Here is a 12,948-nt window from a genome sequence, read left to right as displayed (position 1 = left end):
ACACACACACACACACACACACACACACACACACACACACACACACACACACACACACACACACACACACACACACACACACACACACACACAGTTCAGACTTGGAAAAGTGTAATGGCTGTTCAAGTCGGAATTCCAAGTCAGAAACTTGGTCAGGGTCTGTAAAGATCGAGATATGACATGATATGGTCATAATGTAGATGACAGAGGATCATGCCTATAGAGGAAGTATTTTTGGAAGAGGGTGAATGCTTTAGTTTAGCCTCTAAACAATTACAAAGGGAGGAATACTGGTACAAATAACTAGCCACAATTTATCTGTATGGGCTTAATGACAATGTCAAAAAACTAGGTAATGTTTCTAAAAAAAGATATAGAAAATATTGTCATATGGACATTTTTTTAACAAAAAACACCCAAAGTTCAAAAAACGATCAGGTAAACGCAATAGACAACATGCAACTACAAAGATCTAGAACTTAGATTAAAAGAACTAATTAACAATTACAATAGACCTAGGTTAGTACATTAACTTATCACATTAATTTTTTCGATTCTACAACGAAAACTTGGCATCCTAACAGCTTTAGCTAATATTATACTTTCAGAACAAAGATTACCTAACTATATTCCACTTGCCATAAAAGATTTAGCTAACTTTAGGTTAGGTTTACAAAAAAAAAATGGAAAAAACTATAATAACCAAAGATGATGATAAATCTTTCTTGAAAATTCCTTTTCACAACAAAGGCATTGAAATGATCAAACTATCACAGAATCTACATAGCAAACCAATCCAAAAAACTACACCAAATTTCATCAATGATCCCCCCCCATTATTAGCTATTCATATACTAAATCTATAGCTGGTAAAGTTTTTAATTTCAAACAAAGCATAAAAAATTTAGACTTTGAATTAGGTACTACAAACCTTAGCTGTGATTGCGACTCATCTAATTTCAAATACGAGCCAACAGGACATATAATAACCGGTAATCTCAGAATAATTAAGAACAGGAAGCTTAGAAAATTACTTAGTAAAGGACCATCATTTAGAGAACAAAATAATATTAACGTGGACAGAAACCTCATAATAGTTGAAAAAGCCATTAAGGATTACAAAAAACGTTGGGCTAAAAAAGAAAAAGTAGATACTAGAACATTGGACGAATGGGAAGGTCAAGTATTAGAAACAGTTCAAATTAAGATAGATAGACTTAGGAAAAATCCATATAAAAACATGTACTGTCAGACAAGGTTTGCCTAGAATACCTAAATAACTTTCAAAGACGCTTTGTTTTAGTACCAGCAGATAAAGCCAGCAACAATATCCTAATAGTTTGCAAAAAATATTACTTAGATGTAGTTTTAAAGGAACTCAACACTAGTGATGGAACTAACCCCCAAACATATATGTCTTATAATAGTCACACCGAAGATATTGTTACAAAACACCAAGAATTTATGACTAAATATAACATTAAAATTACCAACGATATGAAACAATTACCATCCTTCTACTGGCTTCCCAAAATGCATAAAAATCCAATAGGTAGTAGATTTATAGCGGCCTCTAATGCATGTACTACTAAACCATTATCCCAACTACTAACCTAAATTAGTTACAAAACATTTCAAAAAATACTGCAAAGGCATAGCTTGTAACACTGGAGTTAATTGCTTTTGGATTATCGATAATGCTACAGAGGTTTTAAATAAACTAAAAAAAGTTTAACAAAACTAAAGTAGCTACACATTTTGATAGGTTTGATTTTTCCACCCTGTATACTAACATCTGACATGACCACCATATATACAGTATCAGTGAACCAGTCAGGGAAGCTTTTAGAATTAGAGGTTCTAAATATATCATTATTAGAAATGATAGCACAACATATTGGTCTAACACTACATCAACACGGTATCATAATATAACTGAGGAAAATATGATTGAGCATATAGAATTCCTTGTAGACAATATCTATATAGAGGTTGGCAACAGAATTTTCAAACAAACAATAGGGATACCAATGGGAACAGATTGTGCTCCACTTTTAGCTAACCTTTTCCCTTTTTATTATGAATACAAATTTATGAAAGATAAGCTTAAAAATAATAGCAAGTCATCAAAAACCTTTAATAATACCTTCCGTTACATTGATGACCTACCTACTTTAAATAACCCTAATTTTGAGAATGAAATTAAAAATATTTATCCATCAGAATTAAAACTAAAAAAGACTACAGAAAACAATGAAAAACTCTCATACTTAGAGTTGAGCATTATAGACAGACAGTTTAGCACAGCCGTTTTCGACAAACGGGATGATTTTAACTTTCATATTGTAAAATTTCCTTTTATGAGTAGTAACATACCGAGTAAACCTACATAAGGTGTTTACAAGTCTCAATTAGTCAGAATTGGTCGAATCTGTTATAATTACCAAAGTTTTTCCACTAGACACCATAACCTTACTAGTAGATTAGTTAAACAAGGGTTTCTGTATAACAAATTGGTTCTTCAGTTCAAAAGATTTTCTAATAGACATCAAGAAATAATATCTAAGTTTGGGGTTCCCATCAAAAACCATGTAGAAGATGGAATTTCTTCTACCCAGCATGCCCAGCTAATCAAGACCTGATTAACATGCTGGGTTTCGAGACCCTCCATTAAGAGGAAACAGCGTCTGTCTCAGAGCTGTACCGCCTGCTAGATCAGTTCAGCACATGCACATCATGATATACATGAAAGCATCTGAAGGTCAGCTGGAGCAGCCTGTTTTATGTTCATGCACTTTACAGCAAATCTCGTTTGTTAAAGGCCGTATCTCACAGAACTGCGAATGCTAACAAATGTAGCAAATTTTGGGTTTCTTCAGGGTCCATAAAAGGTTGCAAAACAGTTTGCAAACCGTTGTTAAGCCCACAAACAGTATTTCTTGTCACAAATCAATTTAAACATGATGAAGATTTCTTAGCAAATTTATTTTCCCACAAACAGTTGCAAGCCTTTATAAAACAGCTATACGGGTTCTTCATTTTGGTTTGCAACCACTCTCTGACCTAAACAGTCAGTGTACCTTTCCTTCTCTTCTGCAGCAGGAGAGCTGCTGCAGCAGCAGCCACACAAAGCAATTCTCCTCAAGTGCAGCAGAAATTTGCTATGTTTGTCAGCAGTTGCTGCTCTTTGACATTACAGGCTTGATTTTTTTTGCCAACAAAGTTAGTGAGACCAAAAATCACAACATTCATCAGCATTCACCACTCTGAGATAAAGCCACCTTGACACTTGCACTAATCTGATCCCAGTACTGCGCACAATCTTGTGCAACCTATTCGCAAACACTGAGTGTCACTGTGCATCATTGCACATAGGGCATTGCACAATTTACGACAAGTTTACTCATTTAGCACGCAAGATGGCGTGTCAGTGCCGTTGTCACAGAATGAACGGCCCCCCCCCCTAAAATTCTGTCCGCCCTGCCTCCACTGCGCATGCGTCATTTTGGACAACAGCAGCTTGTCTGAGACAGACTGTCTTCACCCAAAGTGATCAAATGTGATTATTAACCATCACATGACAAAGTAAAACCTCTTAAATCATTCTAAAGTCTGTTTTAAGCAGAAACGAGGTGATAATTGACGCTTTGAAATGACAGAGGCGCAGCGAACGCATCAGCAGCACCTCGTGTAGCCACTGCGCTCTGATCACTTCCTCTGTCTTATTTTGAAATAATGCTGAATTTATGTGGAAATGATTGTGGCACAAAAGCTTCAGATATCTGTCGCTGAGACAGATGATGACTACAGTGCAGTTTGAAACAGAAACGAGGTGATAATCAGCAATGACGTGCAGTGAAAGCAGGGCGGACTTTTTTTTTTTTTAAGGGGGACCATTTGGTTAGCGACACTGGGATCAAATTCATGTAAGTGTCAAGGTGGCTTTAGAGCCAACTAGTTACTGGTGATCCAGAACTAATCTTTGTGTGTGTAGACCTCTGCTGCCTCCCAGCGGAGGCAGCAGAGGTCTACATACTGCTGAGTGCTCTTCTAGTTACTGAGAACACTGATTACTAACTGGCTGATTTGATGACTGTACAGCTGTGATTCTGTCTGAACATCAGTGCTGCTGTGAGTTTGGACAGACTGGTGCAGGGTCACGTTGCAGACTGTTGGGGGAGGATGTTGGATCTTATCAGTCTGAAAGCTCGGCCTCTGTTTCCACCAGCTTCTCCAAACTCAGCCCCCCCTCTTTTTGTATTGGAGTACGCACGCCACACACACACACACACACACACAAATGCCAGACCTTTCTTACCTGGGGCGCAAACAGAGACCCTTATTCCGAGCAGCTGGCCGCAGGTCGATTCAGTCTTCCGATGCGGGCTGCACATGAATGTTTTGCGCAAAACCCGCTCGGTCACACTGCGGTCGCAGTGCCAGTGACAGCTCCCCCACCCGCCCCCGAGCCGAACGACGCGTTTGTCACTTCTACCGTGTAGTAGTATCACCGCAGGCTACCGGGCTCCATGCTCGTCGTCGTGCACGGTGACGAAGACGGGCTGTCCGCTCCGACCCAAACGCGGCATGTCCGTATCGTTAAAGGGCGCAGCGCACGCGTCGGATGTCGTCTAGCTGCGGTTTATCGCCAACATTTTCGGCGCACGGCGGAAGGCTGGAAAGCAGCAGAACGCCCGTAGTGAGCCGTGAAAACGCGTGCACGGGAGAAAACCGCTGACATCTGTGTGGGTTCGTCCACGCCACTGCGTCCTGCGCGCGGAAACGTGGACGCGCCCGTTTGACCTGCTGTCAAAACAGTCGACCACGCGCTTTTTTTTCCGCCGCTACGCCCCAGCCCCGTTTGTTACAATGTAACAATGGAGGAAGAGACTCTGCCCTGCAGCCGTATAAATACTTATTATGACGTCACAGACTTGCCGTACACCGGAGCATGCTGGGAAATGGATTTTTTTTTCTCCCCCATTCCTTTTTTCTTCACTTCTTTGTTCATGACGTGCACGGAGTTTCGCTGCACAAATCTGCATTTTGATTTTTTTTAGGGCCCAAGTAGGCAATTGTAATTGTAATTAAATGTAATTGCGCTGTTTATTATTATTATTATTGCCACTTTTGAAATCGAAATTTCGGCCTCTTCTCATGCTCAAAAACTCACCAAACTTTCCAAAGTCGTCCGACCGGATCCGAAATTCGATATTTTGGGGGCGTTGCACATGGTCGCAGAAAAATCGCGAAATAGCGCCCCCTAGAAATTTTCAAAAACCCCTCCGCATTGGGCTTTTTTCGTCGTAGCCTCACGAAATTCGGTACACATATTTACGATGCCAGGACGCACGAAAAAGTCTCTTACTGTCATGGTGAAATATCGACAGGAAGTCGGCCATTTTGATTTTAAGTTTAGATTTTGAGCAAATTTTTGCCATTTTTGGCCATTTCCACTACTTACATTTGAACGAACTCGTCCTAGGGATTTCATCCGATCGTCTTCAAATTTGGTCAAAATCATCACAACACAATGATGATCAAAAATTATCAAAAGATTCTAATTAAGTCAAAAGACGTGGCTGCTAGGGGTCATCAAACTTTGGCGAGCTTTTCGGAGCATGCCATTTCACTTCGTACGGCTGTCACGCCCACATACTTCATCATAGATCCTTCAAACTTGCTGGACATGATGAGGGCTCCGCCCTGAACGTCTACATATCTTAAGTTCCCACCTGCGCCATAGCGCCCCCCGGTGGTGGCGGGAAATGTCCTATTTTTACTTTAAGAGGTCCTGATGTCACATACTTAAACCAATCAACTTCATTCCACTTCTAAAACATGCAGAACAAGTTGGTGAACGTAGGCGATGAACGCCATGGTTACGAGTAACGGCGTCCGTGTGGCGGCGTGCCGAATATTGCCCATTCGCCATGAAATTACGTTCTTCCTTTTGACGGCTTTAATTTTGTCACATCATCATGAAAATTGATACACAGGTCGAGCACGACAACCTCTTACAATTCATAGGGGCGTCACCCATGGGTGGGGCAAAATGCCTCAATAGCGCCCCCTTGAAACTTTCAAAAACCCCTCCCCATAGGGGTTTTTTTTTTTGGAGTAGGGAGATGAAAATTGGTACACGTGTGACTTGCATAGACGTACAAAAAAGTCTCTTGCACCATGGGTCTACTCCAAACAGGAAGTCGGCCATTTTGAATTTTCTTCTCATTTTGGCATGATTTCCACGTTGTATTTGAACGAACTCCTCCTAGGGATTTTGTCCAATGCACTTCAAATTTCTTCCACATTACCCACAGACGATACTGACCAAAAGTTATCGAAAGCTTTTCTTTATGTCGAAGGGTGTGGCCGCTATGGCGCCGTCATTTTGACCCTTCGCCACGGAACATTATACTTTAACAGGTCCTGATGTCACATACTTAACACCATCAACTTCCTTCCACTTCTAAAACATGCAGAACAAGTTGGTGAACATAGGCGATGATCACCGTGAGCTTACGAGTAACGGCTTCTGTGTGGCGGCGTACCGAAAATCGCCCCTTCGCCATGAAATTACGTTCTTCCTTTTGACGGCTTTAATTTTGTCATATCATCATGAAAATTGATACACAGGTCAAGCATGACAACCTCCTACAATTCATAGGTGCCTCGCCCATGGGCGAGGCAAAGTGCCTCAATAGCGCCCCCTTGAAAATTTCAAAAACCCCTTCCCATAGGGGTTTTTTGGAGTAGGGAGATGAAAATTGGTACACGTGTGACTTGCATAGTCGTACAATAAAGTCTCTTGCACCATGAGTCTACTCCAAACAGGAAGTCGGCCATTTTGAATTTTCTTCTCATTTTGAAATGATTTACACGTTGTATTTGAAGGAACTCCTCCTAAGGATTTTGTCCAATGCACTTCAAATTTCTTTGACAACATCCAAAGATGATACTAACCAAAAGTTATCGAAAGCTTTTCTCTATGCTGAAGGGTGTGGCCGCTATGGTGCCGCCATTTTGAACCTTCGCCATGGAACATCAAGTCATGATAACTCTTTCAAGCTTTGCCTGATTGACTTGAAACTTCACATGTATGATGACGGTTGGCCCCTCAACACACCTGGCCCCTCTGTTTGTACACTGAGCGCCCCCTAGTGGATGAACCATCAACATGTCATAACTCCTTCATGCATTGTGTGATTTGCTTGAAATTTGAACTGTGGGATGAGTGGTTGCCCCTGTACGCACATGCCCACATCTGGTTACAACAGAACACACTGCCCTGGGTAGGCCGTCACGCGGAACGAAGGCCCGTATATGACTGCAAGCCCTCCTTTTTTTTCCGGGGACGTTTAGTATTTGTGGTGCATCAACCGTATCCATAGCAACATAATGAACAAATAACCAGAATAGCGTCCAAATAAATAAATAAAGGAAAACGAGCCAACTATAAAACCACCAAAAAACCTAACTGTAATTACCCCGACAATGACCAAAAAAAAGGCCTGGTAATTACAATTCTGTGCCTAAAACGCTCTAAATACATATTTGTCAACAAAAATATGATTTCTCATCTTGGAAAGTAGGCCAATTGTTTTAGCTGATCAAAAATGCATTACATCTTTTGAGTGGCCTTTATCCTACAATTAATAAGTATAAAAAGTAAGTCCCTTCAGCTGCTCCCTTGTTTGCACTCGGGGTCGCCACAGCAAATCCAAGGTGCATCTGCATGTTGAATTGGCACAAATTTTACACCGGATGCCCTTCCTGACGCAACTCCACATTACATGGAGAAATGTGGCAGGGGTGGGATTTGAACCCAGAACCTTCGGCCCTGAAACAAGCACATTAACCACTTGGCCAGCACCCCTGCTTCTACAATTAATAAGAATACAGGGATTAAATTATTGTAAAATATATCAAAATCAAATTTATGAGAAAAAAATTCATTTGAAAATAAGATATGCAACTTGATATGTGATTTTCTTTTATGAAATATAAATAAATCACATTTGAGTGCCAGATTTGTTAAAGCAAAAAACAGTTGACTGTTCAGTCTAAGAATGAAAATCTAAAAATATGAGGTGCTCTGATAGAGACGTTTAGGAAAATACTTGATAAGGTATGCCAACAATTTCAACTCACCGTTATTGATTTCTATAATTTATAGAAATTTCTATAATCTATAAGTTTAAGGATATGATTCCTTCTTTATGTTCTCTAATGCCATATACCAACACAGTGCAGAGTAGCTACCTAAACTCTGTAAGGGAGATAGAGTATCTCGTCAATAGTTTTACATCCTCATTGAAGACAACTTTGGATGCTGTAGCTCCTCTGAAAAAGAGAGCTTTAAATCAGAAGTGTCTGACTCCATGGTATAACTCTCAAACTCGTAGCTTAAAGCAGATAACCCGTAAGTTGGAGAGGAAATGGCGTCTCACTAATTTAGAAGATCTTCACTTAGCCTGGAAAAAGAGTCTGTTGCTCTATAAAAAAGCCCTCCGTAAAGCTAGGACATCTTTCTACTCATCACTAATTGAAGAAAATAAGAACAACCCCAGGTTTCTTTTCAGCACTGTAGCCAGGCTGACAAAGAGTCAGAGCTCTATTGAGCTGAGTATTCCATTATCTTTAACTAGTAATGAGTTCATGACTTTCGTTGCTAACAAAATTTTAACTATTAGAGAAAAAATTACTCATAACCATCCCAAAGACGTATCGTTATCTTTGGCTGCTTTCAGTGATGCCGGTATTTGGTTAGACTCTTTCTCTCCGATTGTTCTGTCTGAGTTATTTTCATTAGTTACTTCATCCAAACCATCAACATGTTTATTAGACCCCATTCCTACCAGGCTGCTCAAGGAAGCCCTACCATTATTTAATGCTTCGATCTTAAATATGATCAATCTATCTTTGTTAGTTGGCTATGTACCACAGGCTTTTAAGGTGGCAGTAATTAAACCATTACTTAAAAAGCCATCACTTGACCCAGCTATCTTAGCTAATTATAGGCCAATCTCCAACCTTCCTTTTCTCTCAAAAATTCTTGAAAGGGTAGTTGTAAAACAGCTAACTGATCATCTGCAGAGGAATGGTCTATTTGAAGAGTTTCAGTCAGGTTTTAGAATTCATCATAGTACAGAAACAGCATTAGTGAAGGTTACAAATGATCTTCTTATGGCCTCGGACAGTGGACTCATCTCTGTGCTTGTTCTGTTAGACCTCAGTGCTGCTTTTGATACTGTTGACCATAAAATTTTATTACAGAGATTAGAGCATGCCATAGGTATTAAAGGCACTGCGCTGCGGTGGTTTGAATCATATTTGTCTAATAGATTACAATTTGTTGATGTAAATGGGGAATCTTCTTCACAGACTAAAGTTAATTATGGAGTTCCACAAGGTTCTGTGCTAGGACCAATTTTATTCACTTTATATATGCTTCCCTTAGGCAGTATTATTAGACGGTATTGCTTAAATTTTCATTGTTACGCAGATGATACCCAGCTTTATCTATCCATGAAGCCAGAGGACACACACCAATTAGCTAAACTGCAGGATTATATGTAGGACTGCTTTTTTGCATTTACGCAATATCTCTAAAATCAGAAAGGTCTTGTCTCAGAGTGATGCTGAAAAACTAATTCATGCATTTATTTCCTCTAGGCTGGACTATTGTAATTCATTATTATCAGGTTGTCCTAAAAGTTCCCTAAAAAGCCTTCAGTTAATTCAAAATGCTGCAGCTAGAGTGCTGACAGGGACTAGAAGGAGAGAGCATATCTCACCCATATTGGCCTCTCTTCATTGGCTTCCTGTTAATTCTAGAATAGAATTTAAAATTCTTCTTCTTACTTATAAGGTTTTGAATAATCAGGTCCCATCTTATCTTAGGGACCTCGTAGTACCATATCACCCCAATAGAGCGCTTCGCTCTCAGACTGCAGGCTTACTTGTAGTTCCTAGGGTTTGTAAGAGTAGAATGGGAGGCAGAGCCTTCAGCTTTCAGGCTCCTCTCCTGTGGAACCAGCTCCCAATTCAGATCAGGGAGACAGACACCCTCTCTACTTTTAAGATTAGGCTTAAAACTTTCCTTTTTGCTAAAGCTTATAGTTAGGGCTGGATCAGGTGACCCTGAACCATCCCTTAGTTATGCTGCTATAGACGTAGACTGCTGGGGGGTTCCCATGATGCACTGTTTCTTTCTCTTTTTGCTCTGTATGCACCACTCTGCATTAAATCATTAGTGATCGATCTCTGCTCCCCTCCACAGCATGTCTTTTTCCTGGTTCTCTCCCTCAGCCCCAACCAGTCCCTGCAGAAGACTGCCCCTCCCTGAGCCTGGTTCTGCTGGAGGTTTCTTCCTGTTAAAAGGGAGTTTTTCCTTCCCACTGTAGCCAAGTGCTTGCTCACAGGGGGTCGTTTTGACCGTTGGGGTTTTACATCATTATTGTATGGCCTTGCCTTACAATATAAAGCGCCTTGGGGCAACTGTTTGTTGTGATTTGGCGCTATATAAAAAAAAATTGATTGATTGATTGATTGATATAATCAGTACCACAGATTTTTAGACTGACATTTTTTTGACCACTTTCATTTTTAATAAACTGGACAGCAGTCACTACTTTAACTTAATTTCTTCTATTGGCCGACCTAATACTTGAAGAGCACCTGATGTTTCTGCATTTTTATATTATCTAGACTCCCTTGATACCACTGTGGAATCAGTTTTTCTTTACCAAGAGGCAGTTCTTTGTCCGTGAAAACGTGTAGAACCGGTTCAAAACTTGGCTCAGAACCAGCCATTATGGTCTCAGTCAGGTGGAACCACTTGAGCACTTGCGGGACAAACGTGTTCGACACCCCACGAGGAGACAAGAGTGAGATGCTCCTGTTTGAAAGTAACATTCTGCATTGATCTTAAAATGTGTTGGGGGGGGTGTTAACATTAATGGCATCATTTAAAACAAGAGTCAAGCCCTGGACTCGCGCTTTGGGACCTATGCCTTAAAGGGATCACAAAACATTAGCCACCTTTTAAACCATTTTCTGAAAATCTTTATCAGATTAAACATAAAAATAAATAAAATAAAAAATTACAAAACAAATTGACCTTTCTTGCGGAGACTAAAAACAAGATGGTGAGTGGTTAAGTATATTTTTTAATAATGTTGATGAGATGAGGGCGAAGATGACACCTAAAATGTCAAAACTAGTGATTGATGTCAGCACAACAGACTGAACAGAAACTAACACTACTTTCTCACATGCAACTCTGGTGCTTCCAACTCATTACATGGATTATTAGTACCTGAATTCAGTAATATCCAACAACAGAGAAATGCAAAAACTGCCAACATAACAGATGATTCATTAAAAGGAAATGCAAAAAGAATGACGCCTGTAGATATTCTTGAAAACAGCCAGAACAAACTTATGAAATGTCCATGTACTGAATGCTCCTGAAGTCAGGAAGAATATAGAGAAGGAAAAAAGTTTGCTGGTGTTTTGAATGCTGATTTAGACTGTTTATCAATCAGGATTGATAATTAACAAGTGTCATTATGTTCTGTCCAATGAGAGCCTTAAAAAAAGTTTCTGAGTTATGATTCTTTTTGTCCAAAGAGGTCAAACCACAAAACTCAGAGTCAGAGACCACGTGCTGATTTTTCTGCCTGTCATGTGACTGCAATTGTATGTGACTGGATCCCGTTTCTTGCAGATGACCTGAAATATGCAGCAGGACACAATGATGCACTGTCAAAATAACACTTAAAAATTCTGCAGCACAGACCTTTGGCACACCAGACGCTCAGCTGACAAAATAACTGTAACAGCAGCTGTGACAGCGCTAATCTCTTTCATGAGACATAAGCGACACAGGGGCAAATGTGACCATTTAAGGGAGAAGGACAGCAAGGTAATGTCACTGTGGTAACAAGAGTCACTCCCTCAGAAGTAAGATGGTGGGGTAATGTGGGGAAAAGGACGGGGCGCTTCCGCCACAGGTATCCTCCCAGCAGCCCCGACTCCCGGGAGGTGTTTCCACACGTTTGTGGAACTGCTGAGAGTTTGAAGCTCTAGAAGGTTGTCTTTAATGGGTCTAACCTGGAGAACAAGGCCAGACTATTCTGCTCAGTGTTCACTTCAAGATGACGTGATAGCCATCACTTGTATCATCTGGCAAGAAAAAAAAAATAAAATATGGAGGCTGTTATAAACAAATCTGCCATTAAACAGTTCATCATAGCTCGACAATAAATATAGAACCAGTCACTTATTACTGCCAAAAACATATCTTTTTAGGAAAGCTTACAGCTAATGTTTTAACTGATGTGTATATTTTTATGATGTTTTTATTGTTTTTTTTTTGTCTCTGTAGCACTGAGATTTGGAATCACACGTAAAGTGCACAGGTAAATTGTTCTCCTGGGGGATTTCAATGCCCACGTGGGCGGCGACAGTGAGACCTAGAGGGGGGTGATAGGGAGGCAGGCCTCCCCGATCTGAACCCGAGTGGTGTTCAGTTGTTGGACTTCTGTGCTAGTCACAGTTTGTCCATCACGAACACCATGTTCAAGCACAAGGGTGTCCATAAGTGCACGTGGCACCAGGACACCCTGAGCCGGAGGTCGATGATCGACTTTGTAGTCGTATCATCTGACCTTCGGCCACGTGTCTCGGACACTTGAGTGAAGAGGGGCTGAGCTGTTGACCGATCACCAACTGTTGGTGAGTTGGATCCGCTGGGAGGGGAGGAAGCCGGTCAGACCTGGCAGGCCCAAACGTATCATGAGGGTCTGCTGGGAACGACTGGCGGAACCCTCTGTCAGCGAGGTCTTCAACTCCCACCTCCGGGAGAGCTTCTCCTAGATCCCAGGGGAGGTTGGAGACATGGAGTCCGAGTGGACCATGTTCTCCACCTCCATTGTCGATGCG

General features: G+C 40.8%; 2 protein-coding genes across 2 annotated transcripts in view; both read right to left on the bottom strand.

Moving 5' to 3' along the window:
* Window positions 1-4,588, bottom strand: part of csrnp2 (cysteine-serine-rich nuclear protein 2) — a 47,918-nt gene extending 43,330 nt beyond the window's left edge. The window contains 1 exon segment of the mRNA XM_034173460.1: window positions 4,319-4,588. The gene's annotated coding sequence lies outside the window, so the exon portion shown is untranslated.
* Window positions 1-12,948, bottom strand: part of tfcp2 (transcription factor CP2) — a 70,143-nt gene that overhangs the window by 10,467 nt on the left and 46,728 nt on the right. The window lies entirely within an intron of this gene.

The sequence above is a fragment of the Thalassophryne amazonica genome, chromosome 6 (assembly GCF_902500255.1).
Source record: "Thalassophryne amazonica chromosome 6, fThaAma1.1, whole genome shotgun sequence".
Classification (NCBI taxonomy): domain Eukaryota; kingdom Metazoa; phylum Chordata; class Actinopteri; order Batrachoidiformes; family Batrachoididae; genus Thalassophryne; species Thalassophryne amazonica.
Note: the sequence above shows the minus strand (reverse complement) of the source record. Positions and strands in the feature narration are given on the sequence as shown.